Below are 13,919 nucleotides of genomic sequence, written 5' to 3'. Positions count from 1 at the left end.
ATTCATTGTGAAAGAGGGAGGATCCATCCTTCTGATATTTCCCTTACTTTTTGTCCTTGATAGAGAGAAGACCTGTTTCTTGCTTCTCTTTGTATTGATATACCTTTTTTGTGTGTTTGTTTACATTTAATACAACTATGGCTTCTAGTTTTGCCGAAGTTGATCCACTTGCAGTAGAGGAGGAAGAACAGATGGTGCAGCAGAAGAAGAAAAGCAAGGAAAGCATTGTTTGGTCCTTTTTAAGTGTACAAGAGGACCTGCGATGGATGCAGCTTCTGCCTCCCGTAACCGAGAACGGCACAGTACGGTCAAACTGCGGTGGGACGCACACTCGTTGACCTCTCATGGCACTGCTCCACACTTCGGGGAGGACACTTTCCATTGGCTGTGTTTTCTGATGACGTGTCGCACCGGCCCTGTTCAACAACAGAACTGCTCTAGATTGAAACCGACCTAATCAAATAAAAGACTCACTGAAGAACAGGGGGCAGCTTCGATCGGTAAACAGCTGTTACAATGACTTTTTTACTTCGCAATACCATTACAACGCATGCATTACCATGTATGCATTGTACATCGCAAAGTAATTACTACACATTTTTTTAGAACGCATGGTCATTTACCACGCATGCCTTTACAATAAATTTCGTTGTAAAGGTATGTATGGTAAATGACCATGCGTTCTAAAAAAATGTAGACGATCCACGTCGTTGTAAGGAAACATAGGCTGTTCCGTTTCCTCACAACGACATGCACCACCCCTCAGAGACGACGTGAAGCAGGAACCACGTGGAGTGACAGGTAAGGGGGATTGGGCTTGGGGTGGTGGTTACTTTTCTAAGGTTTAGGGTAGTGCAGTGGTGTTTGGGTAGTGTAGGGGGTCGTGGTGGGGGTAGTGTTTTAGGGTTTAGGGTAGTGCAGTGGTGTTTGTGTAGTATACGGGGGTCGTGCTGGGGGTAGTGTTTAACGGTTTAGGGTAGGTCAGTGGTGTTTGGGTAGTGTAGGGGGTCATGCTAGGGTAGATTTAGGGTTTAGGGTAGTGCAGTGGTGTTTGGGTAGTGTTTGGGGGTTTGTGCTAGAGGTAGTGTTTTACAGTTTAGGGTAGTGCAGTGGTGTTTCTGTAGTGTAGGGGGCCATGTTGTAGGGTTTAGGGTAGTGCAGTGGTGTTTGGGTAGTGTAGGGGGTTGTGCTGGGTAGATTTATTGTTTAGGGTAGTGCAGTGGTGTTAGGGTAGTGTAAGGGGTCGTGCTAGGGTAGTGTTTAGGTTTAAGGGTAGTGCAGTGGTGTTTGGGTAGTGTAGGGGGTCATGCTGGGGTAGTGCAGTGGTGTGTTGGTAGTGTAGGGGGTCGTGCTGGGGTAGTGTTTTGGGGTTTAGGGAAGCACAGTGGTGTTTCGGTAATTTAGGGTGTCATGCTGGGGGCAGTGTTTTAGGGATTAGGGTAGCGTAGTGGTGTTTGGGTAGTGTAAGGGGGCCTGCTGGGGGTAGTATTTTAGGGTTTAGGGTACTGCAGTGGTGTCTGTGTAGTGTAGGTGTTGTGTTTTATGGTTTAGGGTAGTGCAGTGGTGTTTGTGTTGAATAGGGGGTCATGTTTTAGGGTTTAGGGTAGTGCAGTGGTGTTTGGGTAGTGTAGGGGTCGTGCTGGGGGTAGATTTATTGTTTAGGGTAGTGCAGTTGTGTTTGGGTAGTGTAAGGGGTCGTGCTGGGGTAGTGTTTAGGTTTAAGGGTAGTGCAGTGGTATTTGGGTAGTGTAGGGGGTCATGCTGGGGTAGTGTTTTAGGGTTAAGGGTAGTGCAGTGGTGTGTTGGTAGTGTAGGGGTTCGTGCTGGGGTAGTGTTTTGGGGTTTAGGGAAGCACAGTGGTGTTTCAGTAATTTAGGGTGTCGTGCTGGGGGCAGTGTTTTAGGGATTAGGGTAGCGTAGTGGTGTTTGGGTAGTGTAAGGGGGCCTGCTGGGGTTGGTGTTTTAGGGTTTTGGGTAGCACAGTGGTGTTTGGGTAGTGTAGGGGGTCATGCTGGGGATGGTGTTTTGGGGTTTTGCGTAGCGCAGTTGTGTTTGGGTAGTGTAGGGTCTCGTGCTGGTGGTAGTGTTTTAGGTTTTACGATAGCACATTGGTGTTTGGGTAATGTAGGGGGTCGTACTGGGGGTAGTGTTTTATGGTTTAAGGTAGTGCAGTGGTGTTTGGGAAGTGTAGGGGGTGTGATGGGGTGGTGTTTTGGGGTTTTGGGTAGCGAAGTGGTGTTTGGGTAGTGTAGGGGGTCGTGCTGGGGGTAGTGTTTTAGGGTTTAGGGATAATGCAGTAGTGTTTGGGTAGTGTAGGGGGTCGTGCTGGGGGTAGATTTAGGGTTTAGGTAGAGCAATGGTGTTTGTGTATTGTAGGGGGTCGTGCTGGGTGTAGTGTTTTAGGGTTTAGGGTAGTGCAGTATTGTTTGTGTTGGTGTAGGGGGTCGTGCTGGGGGTAGTGTTTTAGGGTTCATAGTAGTGCAGTGGTGTTTGTGTAGTGTAGGGGGTAGTGTTTCAGGGTTTAAGGTAGTGCAGTGGTGTTTGTGTAGTGTAGGGGGCCATGCTGGGGGTAGTGTTTTAGAGTTTAGGGTAGTGCAGTGGTGTATTGGTAGTCTAGGGGGTCATGCTGAGGGTAGTGTTTTAGGGTTTAGGGTAGTGCAGTGGTGTTTGGGTAGTGTAGGGGTTGTGCTGGGGTAGTGTTTTAGGGTTTAGAGTAGTGCAGTGGTGTTTGTGTAGTGTAGGGGTCCTGCTTTAGGGTTTAGGGTAGTGCAGTGGTGTTTGGTAGTGTAGGTGGTCGTGCTGGGGGTAGATGTAGGGTTTAGGGTAGTGCAGTGGTGTTTGTTTAGTGTAGGGGGTAGTGCTGGGGGTAGTGTTTTAGGGTTTAGGGTAGTGCTGTGGTGTTTGTGTAGTGTAGGGGGTCGTGTTTTAGGGTTTAGGGTAGTGCAGTGGTGTTTGGGTAGTGTAGTGGGTCGTGTTTTAGGGTTAAAGGGTAGTGCAGTGGTGTTTGGGTAGTGTAGGGGGTCGTACTAGGGGTAGATTTAGGGTTTAGGGTAGTGCAGTGGTGTTTGTGTAGTGTAGGGGGTCATGCTGGGGGTAGTGTTTTAGGGTTTAGAGTAACGCAGTTGTGTTTGGGTAGTGTAGGTGGTCGTGCTGGGGGTAGTGGATTAGGGTTTAGGTTAGCGCAGTGGTGTATGGGTAGTGTAGAGTTCGTGCTGGGGGTAGTGTTTTAGGGTTTATGGTAGCGCAGTGGTGTTTGTGTAGTGTAGGGGGTCGTGCTGGTGGTAGTGTTTTAGGGTTTATGGTAGAGCAGTGGGGTTTTTGTAGTGTAGGGGGTCATGCTGGGGGTAGTGTTTTAGGATTTAGGGTAGCGCAGTGGTGTTTGGGGAGTGTAGGCTGTCATGCTGGTGGAAGTGTTTTAAGGTTTAGGGTAGCACAGTGGTGTTTGGGTAGTGTAGGGGGTCGAGCTGAGGCTAGTGTTTTAGGGTTTAGGGTTGCGCAGTGGTGTTTGGGTAGTGTAGGGGTAGTGCTGAGTGTAGAGATAGGGTTTAGCATAGCGCAGTGGTGCTTGGGTAGTATTGGGATCATGCAGGGGGTAGATTTAGGGTTTAGGGTAGTGTAGCGGTGTTTGCGTAGTGTAAGGGGTCGTGCTGGGGGTAGTGTTTTATGGTTTAGGGTAGCGCAGTGGTGTTTGTGTAGTGTAGGGGTTGGTGCTGGGTGTAGTGTTTTAGGGTTTAGTGTAGTGCAGTGGTGTTTGTGTAGTGTAGGGGCAGTGTTTTAGGGTTTAGGGTAGTGCAGTTGTGTTTGGGTAGTGTAGGGGGTCGTGTTTTAGGGTTTAGGGTAGTGCAGTGGTGTTTGGGTAGTGTAGGGGTCGTGCTGGGGGTAGATTTATTGTTTAGGGTAGTGCAGTCGTGTTTGGGTAGTGTAAGGGGTCGTGCTGGGGTAGTGTTTAGGTTTAAGGGTAGTGCAGTGGTATTTGGGTAGTGTAGGGGGTCATGCTGGGGTAGTGTTTTAGGGTTAAGGGTAGTGCAGTGGTGTGTTGGTAGTGTAGGGGTTCGTGCTGGGGTAGTGTTTTTGGGTTTAGGGAAGCACAGTGGTGTTTCAGTAATTTAGGGTGTCGTGCTGGGGGCAGTGTTTTAGGGATTAGGGTAGCGTAGTGGTGTTTGGGTAGTGTAAGGGGGCCTGCTGGGGTTGGTGTTTTAGGGTTTTGGGTAGCACAGTGGTGTTTGGGTAGTGTAGGGGGTCATGCTGGGGATGGTGTTTTGGGGTTTTGCGTAGCGCAGTTGTGTTTGGGTAGTGTAGGGTCTCGTGCTGGTGGTAGTGTTTTAGGTTTTACGATAGCACATTGGTGTTTGGGTAATGTAGGGGGTCGTACTGGGGGTAGTGTTTTATGGTTTAAGGTAGTGCAGTGGTGTTTGGGAAGTGTAGGGGGTGTGATGGGGTGGTGTTTTGGGGTTTTGGGTAGCGAAGTGGTGTTTGGGTAGTGTAGGGGGTCGTGCTGGGGGTAGTGTTTTAGGGTTTAGGGATAATGCAGTAGTGTTTGGGTAGTGTAGGGGGTCGTGCTGGGGGTAGATTTAGGGTTTAGGTAGAGCAATGGTGTTTGTGTATTGTAGGGGGTCGTGCTGGGTGTAGTGTTTTAGGGTTTAGGGTAGTGCAGTATTGTTTGTGTTGGTGTAGGGGGTCGTGCTGGGGGTAGTGTTTTAGGGTTCATAGTAGTGCAGTGGTGTTTGTGTAGTGTAGGGGGTAGTGTTTCAGGGTTTAAGGTAGTGCAGTGGTGTTTGTGTAGTGTAGGGGGCCATGCTGGGGGTAGTGTTTTAGAGTTTAGGGTAGTGCAGTGGTGTATTGGTAGTCTAGGGGGTCATGCTGAGGGTAGTGTTTTAGGGTTTAGGGTAGTGCAGTGGTGTTTGGGTAGTGTAGGGGTTGTGCTGGGGTAGTGTTTTAGGGTTTAGAGTAGTGCAGTGGTGTTTGTGTAGTGTAGGGGTCGTGCTTTAGGGTTTAGGGTAGTGCAGTGGTGTTTGGTAGTGTAGGTGGTCGTGCTGGGGGTAGATGTAGGGTTTAGGGTAGTGCAGTGGTGTTTGTTTAGTGTAGGGGGTAGTGCTGGGGGTAGTGTTTTAGGGTTTAGGGTAGTGCTGTGGTGTTTGTGTAGTGTAGGGGGTCGTGTTTTAGGGTTTAGGGTAGTGCAGTGGTGTTTGGGTAGTGTAGTGGGTCGTGTTTTAGGGTTAAAGGGTAGTGCAGTGGTGTTTGGGTAGTGTAGGGGGTCGTACTAGGGGTAGATTTAGGGTTTAGGGTAGTGCAGTGGTGTTTGTGTAGTGTAGGGGGTCATGCTGGGGGTAGTGTTTTAGGGTTTAGAGTAACGCAGTTGTGTTTGGGTAGTGTAGGTGGTCGTGCTGGGGGTAGTGGATTAGGGTTTAGGTTAGCGCAGTGGTGTATGGGTAGTGTAGAGTTCGTGCTGGGGGTAGTGTTTTAGGGTTTATGGTAGCGCAGTGGTGTTTGTGTAGTGTAGGGGGTCGTGCTGGTGGTAGTGTTTTAGGGTTTATGGTAGAGCAGTGGGGTTTTTGTAGTGTAGGGGGTCATGCTGGGGGTAGTGTTTTAGGATTTAGGGTAGCGCAGTGGTGTTTGGGGAGTGTAGGCTGTCATGCTGGTGGAAGTGTTTTAAGGTTTAGGGTAGCACAGTGGTGTTTGGGTAGTGTAGGGGGTCGAGCTGAGGCTAGTGTTTTAGGGTTTAGGGTTGCGCAGTGGTGTTTGGGTAGTGTAGGGGTAGTGCTGAGTGTAGAGATAGGGTTTAGCATAGCGCAGTGGTGCTTGGGTAGTATTGGGATCATGCAGGGGGTAGATTTAGGGTTTAGGGTAGTGTAGCGGTGTTTGCGTAGTGTAAGGGGTCGTGCTGGGGGTAGTGTTTTATGGTTTAGGGTAGCGCAGTGGTGTTTGTGTAGTGTAGGGGTTGGTGCTGGGTGTAGTGTTTTAGGGTTTAGTGTAGTGCAGTGGTGTTTGTGTAGTGTAGGGGCAGTGTTTTAGGGTTTAGGGTAGTGCAGTTGTGTTTGGGTAGTGTAGGGGGTCGTGTTTTAGGTTTTAGGGTAGTGCAGTGGTGTTTGGGTAGTGTAGGGGTCGTGCTGGGGGTAGATTTATTGTTTAGGGTAGTGCAGTCGTGTTTGGGTAGTGTAAGGGGTCGTGCTGGGGTAGTGTTTAGGTTTAAGGGTAGTGCAGTGGTATTTGGGTAGTGTAGGGGGTCATGCTGGGGTAGTGTTTTAGGGTTAAGGGTAGTGCAGTGGTGTGTTGGTAGTGTAGGGGTTCGTGCTGGGGTAGTGTTTTTGGGTTTAGGGAAGCACAGTGGTGTTTCAGTAATTTAGGGTGTCGTGCTGGGGGCAGTGTTTTAGGGATTAGGGTAGCGTAGTGGTGTTTGGGTAGTGTAAGGGGGCCTGCTGGGGTTGGTGTTTTAGGGTTTTGGGTAGCACAGTGGTGTTTGGGTAGTGTAGGGGGTCATGCTGGGGATGGTGTTTTGGGGTTTTGCGTAGCGCAGTTGTGTTTGGGTAGTGTAGGGTCTCGTGCTGGTGGTAGTGTTTTAGGTTTTACGATAGCACATTGGTGTTTGGGTAATGTAGGGGGTCGTACTGGGGGTAGTGTTTTATGGTTTAAGGTAGTGCAGTGGTGTTTGGGAAGTGTAGGGGGTGTGATGGGGTGGTGTTTTGGGGTTTTGGGTAGCGAAGTGGTGTTTGGGTAGTGTAGGGGGTCGTGCTGGGGGTAGTGTTTTAGGGTTTAGGGATAATGCAGTAGTGTTTGGGTAGTGTAGGGGGTCGTGCTGGGGGTAGATTTAGGGTTTAGGTAGAGCAATGGTGTTTGTGTATTGTAGGGGGTCGTGCTGGGTGTAGTGTTTTAGGGTTTAGGGTAGTGCAGTATTGTTTGTGTTGGTGTAGGGGGTCGTGCTGGGGGTAGTGTTTTAGGGTTCATAGTAGTGCAGTGGTGTTTGTGTAGTGTAGGGGGTAGTGTTTCAGGGTTTAAGGTAGTGCAGTGGTGTTTGTGTAGTGTAGGGGGCCATGCTGGGGGTAGTGTTTTAGAGTTTAGGGTAGTGCAGTGGTGTATTGGTAGTCTAGGGGGTCATGCTGAGGGTAGTGTTTTAGGGTTTAGGGTAGTGCAGTGGTGTTTGGGTAGTGTAGGGGTTGTGCTGGGGTAGTGTTTTAGGGTTTAGAGTAGTGCAGTGGTGTTTGTGTAGTGTAGGGGTCGTGCTTTAGGGTTTAGGGTAGTGCAGTGGTGTTTGGTAGTGTAGGTGGTCGTGCTGGGGGTAGATGTAGGGTTTAGGGTAGTGCAGTGGTGTTTGTTTAGTGTAGGGGGTAGTGCTGGGGGTAGTGTTTTAGGGTTTAGGGTAGTGCTGTGGTGTTTGTGTAGTGTAGGGGGTCGTGTTTTAGGGTTTAGGGTAGTGCAGTGGTGTTTGGGTAGTGTAGTGGGTCGTGTTTTAGGGTTAAAGGGTAGTGCAGTGGTGTTTGGGTAGTGTAGGGGGTCGTACTAGGGGTAGATTTAGGGTTTAGGGTAGTGCAGTGGTGTTTGTGTAGTGTAGGGGGTCATGCTGGGGGTAGTGTTTTAGGGTTTAGAGTAACGCAGTTGTGTTTGGGTAGTGTAGGTGGTCGTGCTGGGGGTAGTGGATTAGGGTTTAGGTTAGCGCAGTGGTGTATGGGTAGTGTAGAGTTCGTGCTGGGGGTAGTGTTTTAGGGTTTATGGTAGCGCAGTGGTGTTTGTGTAGTGTAGGGGGTCGTGCTGGTGGTAGTGTTTTAGGGTTTATGGTAGAGCAGTGGGGTTTTTGTAGTGTAGGGGGTCATGCTGGGGGTAGTGTTTTAGGATTTAGGGTAGCGCAGTGGTGTTTGGGGAGTGTAGGCTGTCATGCTGGTGGAAGTGTTTTAAGGTTTAGGGTAGCACAGTGGTGTTTGGGTAGTGTAGGGGGTCGAGCTGAGGCTAGTGTTTTAGGGTTTAGGGTTGCGCAGTGGTGTTTGGGTAGTGTAGGGGTAGTGCTGAGTGTAGAGATAGGGTTTAGCATAGCGCAGTGGTGCTTGGGTAGTATTGGGATCATGCAGGGGGTAGATTTAGGGTTTAGGGTAGTGTAGCGGTGTTTGCGTAGTGTAAGGGGTCGTGCTGGGGGTAGTGTTTTATGGTTTAGGGTAGCGCAGTGGTGTTTGTGTAGTGTAGGGGTTGGTGCTGGGTGTAGTGTTTTAGGGTTTAGTGTAGTGCAGTGGTGTTTGTGTAGTGTAGGGGCAGTGTTTTAGGGTTTAGGGTAGTGCAGTTGTGTTTGGGTAGTGTAGGGGGTCGTGTTTTAGGTTTTAGGGTAGTGCAGTGGTGTTTGGGTTGTGTAGGGGGTCGTGCTGGTGGTAGTGTTTTAGGATTTAGGGTAGTGCAGTGGTGTTTGTGTAGTGTAGGTGTCATGCTGGGGGTGGTGTTTTAGGGTTTGGTGTAGTGCAGTGGTGTTTGTGTAGTATAGGGGATAGTGTTTTAGGGTTTAGGGTAGTGCAGTGGTGTTTGGGTATTGTAGGGGCCGCGCTGGTGGTAGCGTTTTAGGGTTTAGGTTAGCGCAGTGGTGTATGGGTAGTGTAGAGGTCGTGCTGGGGGTAGTGTTTTAGGGTTTATGGTAGCGCAGTGGTGTTTGTGTAGTGTAGGGGGTCGTGCTGGGGGTAGTGTTTTAGGGTTTATGGTAGAGCAGTGGTGTTTTTGTAGTGTAAGGGGTCATGCTGGGGGTAGTGTTTTAGGAATTAGGGTAGCGCAGTGGTGTTTGGGGAGTGTAGGCTGTCATGCTGGGGGTAGTGTTTTAAGGTTTAGGGTAGAACAGTGGTGTTTGGGTAGTGTAGGGGGTCGAGCTGAGGCTAGTGTTTTAGGGTTTAGGGTTGCGCAGTGGTGTTTGGGTAGTGTAGGGGGTAGTGCTGAGTGTAGATTTAGGGTTTAGCATAGGGCAGTGGTGTTTGGGTAGTGTAGGGATCATGCAGGGGGTAGATTTAGGGTTTAGGGTAGTGTAGTGGTGTTTGTGTAGTGTAAGGGGTCATGCTGGGGGTAGTGTTTTATGGTTTAGGGTAGCACAGTGGTGTTTGTGTAGTGTAGGGGTTGGTGCTGGGGGTAGTGTTTTAGGGTTTAGTGTAGTGCAGTGGTGTTTGTGTAGTGTAGGGGCAGTGTTTTAGGGTTTAGGGTAGTGCAGTTGTGTTTGGGTAGTGTAGGGGGTCGTGTTTTAGGTTTTAGGGTAGTGCAGTGGTGTTTGGGTTGTGTAGGGGGTCGTGTTGGTGGTAGTGTTTTAGGATTTAGGGTAGTGCAGTGGTGTTTGTGTAGTGTAGGGGGTAGTGTTTTAGGGTTTAGGGTAGTGCAGTGGTGTTTGTGTAGTGTAGGGAGTCATGCTGGGGGTGGTGTTTTAGGGTTTGGTGTAGTGCAGTGGTGTTTGTGTAGTATAGGGGATCGTGTTTTAGGGTTTAGGGTAGTGCAGTGGTGTTTGGGTATTGTAGGGGCCGTGCTGGTGGTAGCGGTTTAGGGTAGGTCAGTCGTGTCTGTGTAGCGTAGGGGGTCATGCTGGGGGTAGATTTAGGGTTTAGGGTAGTGCAGTTGTGTTTGGGTAGTGTAGGGGGTCATGCTGGGGGTAGTGTGTTAGAGCTTAGGGTAGTGCAGTGGTGTTTGGTTAATGTAGGGGGTCATGCTGGGGGTAGTGTTTTAGGGTTTAGGGTAGTGCAGTGGTGTTTGGGTAGTGTAGGGGATCGTCATGCTGGGGGCAGTGTTTTAGGGTAGTGCAGTGATGTTTGGGTAGTGTAGGGGGTCGTGCTGGGGTAGTGTTTTAGGGTTTAGGGTAATACAGTAGTGTTTGGGTAGTGTAGGGGGTCATGCTGGAGAATTGTTTTAGTGTTTAGGGTAATGCAGTGGTGTTTGTGTAGTGCATGTGCTGCATCGCTAGGCGAGAGCTAACAAGCATTGCACCAAGATGTCTGCCAACACTTCCTGGATTGAAGTGTTGGCAGCCAATTAGAGCCAAGCTTGTGCTTGTGTAGTTAGGTTCCGCCCAGATATATAAAGATTTTTTTCCTTTAATATCTCAAAAACTACTGATAGGATTTACACCATTTAAAAAAAGGACACTTTCTGAACCAAGCACTACCTTTTTGCCAAACTTGGTGTAATTCCGTTCAGCAGTTCGAGCTATAGCCGTGTCTAAAGTTTCCTAAGGGAAATGCATTTTTCGACCTCTTTTTTTTTAATTTCTCAGGAACTGCTGAACGGATTTACACCATTTAACAAAAAGGTCTCTTTCTGAACCAAGGGCTACCTTTTTGCCAAACTTGGTGCAATTCCGTTCAGCAGTTCGAGCTGTAGCCGTGTCTAAAGTATCCTATGGAAAATAACATGGAAAAAACACGTTTTGGGGCCCCCCTTTTTTCTCAGCCCCTGCTTGGCAAATCATCCCAAAACTTTCAGGATAGGAGCTGACCAGAGAAGGCCATACATTTTGAAAATTTCCTGAAGATTCGTCAACCAGCGCCAAGGTTATTGGGAAAACAAAAAACGCTTTTCCTATGGAAACTAGGTCCTAACTATAACTATCTACTGGCGACTGCCAGAAGCTAATACTGGAGACCGCCAGTAGATATTATATATAGTGTAGGGGGTCGTGCTGGTGGTAGTGTTTTAGAGTTAAGGGTAGCGCAGTGGTGTTTGGGTAATGTAGGGGGTTGTGCTGGGGGCGATGTTTTAGGGTTTAGGGTAGCACAGTGGTGTTTGGGTAGTGTAGGGTGTCGTGCTGGTGGTAGTGTTTTAGGGATTAGGGTAGCGCATTGGTTTTTGGGTAGTGTAGGGGGTTGTGCTGGGTGTAGTGTTTTAGGGTTTAGGGTACCGCTTTGATGTTTGGGTAGTGTAGGGGGTCGTGCTGGGTGTAGTGTTTTAGGGTTTAGGGTAGCGCAGTGGTGTTTGGATAGTGTAGGGGGTCGTGCTGGGGGTAGTGTTTTAGGGTTTAGGGTAGTGCAGTGGTGTTTGGGTAGTGTAGGGGGTCGTGCTGGGGGTAGTGTTTTAGTTTAGCACAGTGGTGTTTGGGTAGTGTAGCGGGTCGTGCTGGGGGTAGTGTATTAGGGTTTAGGTTAGTGCAGTGGTGTATGGGTAGAGTAAGGGGTTATGCTGGGGGTAGTGTTTTAGGGTTTAGGGTAGCGCAGTGGTGTTTGGGTAGTGTAGGGGGTCGTGCTGGGGGTAGTGTTTTAGGGTTTATGGTAGTACAGTGGTGTTTGTGTAGTGTAGGGGTCGTGCTGGGGGTAGTGTTTTAGGGTTTAGGGTAGTGCAGTGGTGTTTGGGTAGTATAGGGAGTCGTGCTGGGGGTAGATTTAGGTTTTAGGGTAGTGCAGTGGTGTTTGTGTAGTGTAGGGGTAGTGCTGGGGGTAGTGTTTTAGGGTTTAGGGTAGTGCAGTGGTGTTTGGGTAGTGTAGGGGGTCGTGCTGGGAGTAGATTTAGGGTTTAGGTAGTGCAATGGTGTTTGTGTATTGTAGGGGGTCATGTTGGGGGTAGTGTTTTAGGGTTTAGGGTAGTACAGTAGTGTTTGTGTAGTGTAGGGGGTCATGCTGGGGGTAGTGTTTTAGAGTTTAGAGTAGTGCAGTGGTGGCTGTGTACTGTATGGGGTCATGTTTTAGGATTTAGGGTTGTGCAGTGGTGTTTTAGTAGTGTAGGGGGTTATACTGGGGGTAGTGTTTTAGGGTTTAGGGTAGTGCAGTGGTGTTTGGGTAGTGTAGGGGGCATGCTGGGGGAAGTGTTTAAGGGTTTAGGGTAGTGCAGTGGTGTTTGGGTAGTGTAGGGGGTCGTGCTGGGGTAGTGTCTTAGGGTTTAGGGTAGTGCAGTTGTGTTTGGGTAGTGTAGGGGGTCATGCTGGGGTAGATTTAGGGTTTAGGGTAATGCAGTGGTGTATGTGAAGTGTAGGGGGAAGTGTTTAAGGGTTTAGGGTAGTGCAGTGGTGTTTTGGTAGTGTAGGGGGTTATGCTGGGGGTAGTGTTTTAGGGTTTAGGGTAGTGCAGTGGTGTTTGGGTAGTGTAGGAGGCATGCTGGGGGAAGTGTTTAAGGGTTTAGGGTAGTGCAGTGGTGTTTGGGTAGTGTAGGGGGTCGTGCTGGGGTAGTGTCTTAGGGTTTAGGGTAGTGCAGTTGTGTTTAGGTAGTATAGGGGGTCGTGTTGGAGGTAGATTTAGGGTTTAGGGTAGTGCAGTGGTGTTTGTGAAGTGTAGGGGAAGTGTTTAAGGGTTTAGGGTAGCGCAGTGGTGTTTTGGAAGTGTAGGGGGTTATGCTGGGGGTAGTGTTTTAGGGTTTAAGGTAGTGCAGTGGTATTTGGGTAGTTTAGGGGTTGTGCTGGGGGTAGTGTTTTAGGGTTTAGGGTAGTGCAGTGGTGTTTGGGTAGTGTAGGGGGCATGCTGGGAGAAGTGTTTAAGGGTTTAGGGTAGTGCAGTGGTGTTTGGGTAATGTAGGGGGCTGTGCTGGGGGTAGTGTGTTAGGGTTTAGGGTAGTGCAGTGGTGTTTGGGTAGTGTAGGGGGCATGCTGGGGGAAGTGTTTAAGGGTTTTGGGTAGTGCAGTGGTGTTTGGGTAGTGTAGGGGGTCGTGCTTGGGTAGTGTCTTAGGGTTTAGGGTAGTGCAGTTGTGTTTGGGTAGTGTAGGGGGTCATGCTGGGGTAGATTTAGGGTTTAGGGTAGTGCAGTGGTATTTGTGAAGTGTAGGGGGAAGTGTTTAAGGGTTTAGGGTAGTGCAGTGGTGTTTTGGTAGTGTAGGGGGTTATGCTGGGGGTAGTGTTTTAGGCTTTAGGGTAGTGCAGTGGTGTTTGCGTAGTGTAGGGGGCATGCTGGGGGAAGTGTTTAAGGGTTTAGGGTAGTGCAGTGGTGTGTGGGTAGTGTAGGGGGTCGTGATGGGGTAGTGTCTTAGGGTTTAGGGTAGTGCAGTTGTGTTTGGGTAGTGTAGGGGGTCGTGCTGGGAGTAGATTTAGGGTTTAGGGTAGTGCAGTGGTGTTTGTGAAGTGTAGGGGGAAGTGTTAAAGGGTTTAGGGTGGTGCAGTGGTGTTTTGGTAGTTTAGGGGGCTATGCTGGGGGTAGTGTTTTAGGGTTTAAGGTAGTGCAGTGGTGTTTGGGTAATGTAGGGGGTTGTGCTGGGGGTAGTGTTTTAGGGTTTTAGGGTAGTGCAGTGGTGTTTGGGTAGTGTAGGGGGTCGTGCTGGGGTAGTGTCTTAGGGTTTAGGGTAGTGTAGTTGTGTTTGGGTAGTGTAGGGGTAGTGCTGGGGTAGTGTTTTCGGGTTTAGGTAGTGCAGTGGTGTTTGTGTAGTATAGGAGGTCCTGATTTAGGGTTTAGGGTAGTGCAGTGGTGATTGGTAGTGTAGGGGGTTGTGCTGGGTTTATGCTGGGTTTAGATTTAGGGTTTAGGGTAGTGCAGTGATGTTTGTGTAGTGTAGGGGGTAGTGCTGGGGGTACTGTTTTAGGGTTGAGGGTAGTACAGTGATGTTTGTGTCGTGTAGGGGGTCGTGTTTTAGGTTTTAGGGTAGTGCAGTGGTGTTTTAGTAGTGTAGGGGGTCGTGTTTTAGGGTTGAGGGTAGTGCAGTGGTGTTTGGGTAGTGTAGGGGGTCATGCTGGGCAAGATTTAGGGGTTAGGGTAGTGCAGTGGTGTTCGGGTACTGTAGGCGGTCATGCTGGGGTAGTGTATTAGGGTTAAGGGTAGCGCAGTGGTGTATGGGTAGTGTAGGGGGTCGTGCTGGGGTTTGTGTTTTAAGGTTAAGGGTAGCGCAGTGGTGTTTGGGTAGTGTAAAGGGTTGTGCTGGGGTTAGTGTTTTAGGGTTTATGGTAGCGAAGTGGTGTTTGTGTAGTGTAGGGGGTCATGCTGGGGGTAGTGTTTTAGGGTTTATGGTAGCACAGTGGTGTTTGTGTACTGAAGGGGGTCGTGCTGGGGGTAGTGTTTTGGGGTTTAGGGTAGTG

This window comes from Triturus cristatus, chromosome 4_1, assembly GCF_964204655.1.
Source record: "Triturus cristatus chromosome 4_1, aTriCri1.1, whole genome shotgun sequence".
NCBI lineage: Eukaryota > Metazoa > Chordata > Amphibia > Caudata > Salamandridae > Triturus > Triturus cristatus.
This window is presented reverse-complemented; position numbering follows the sequence as displayed.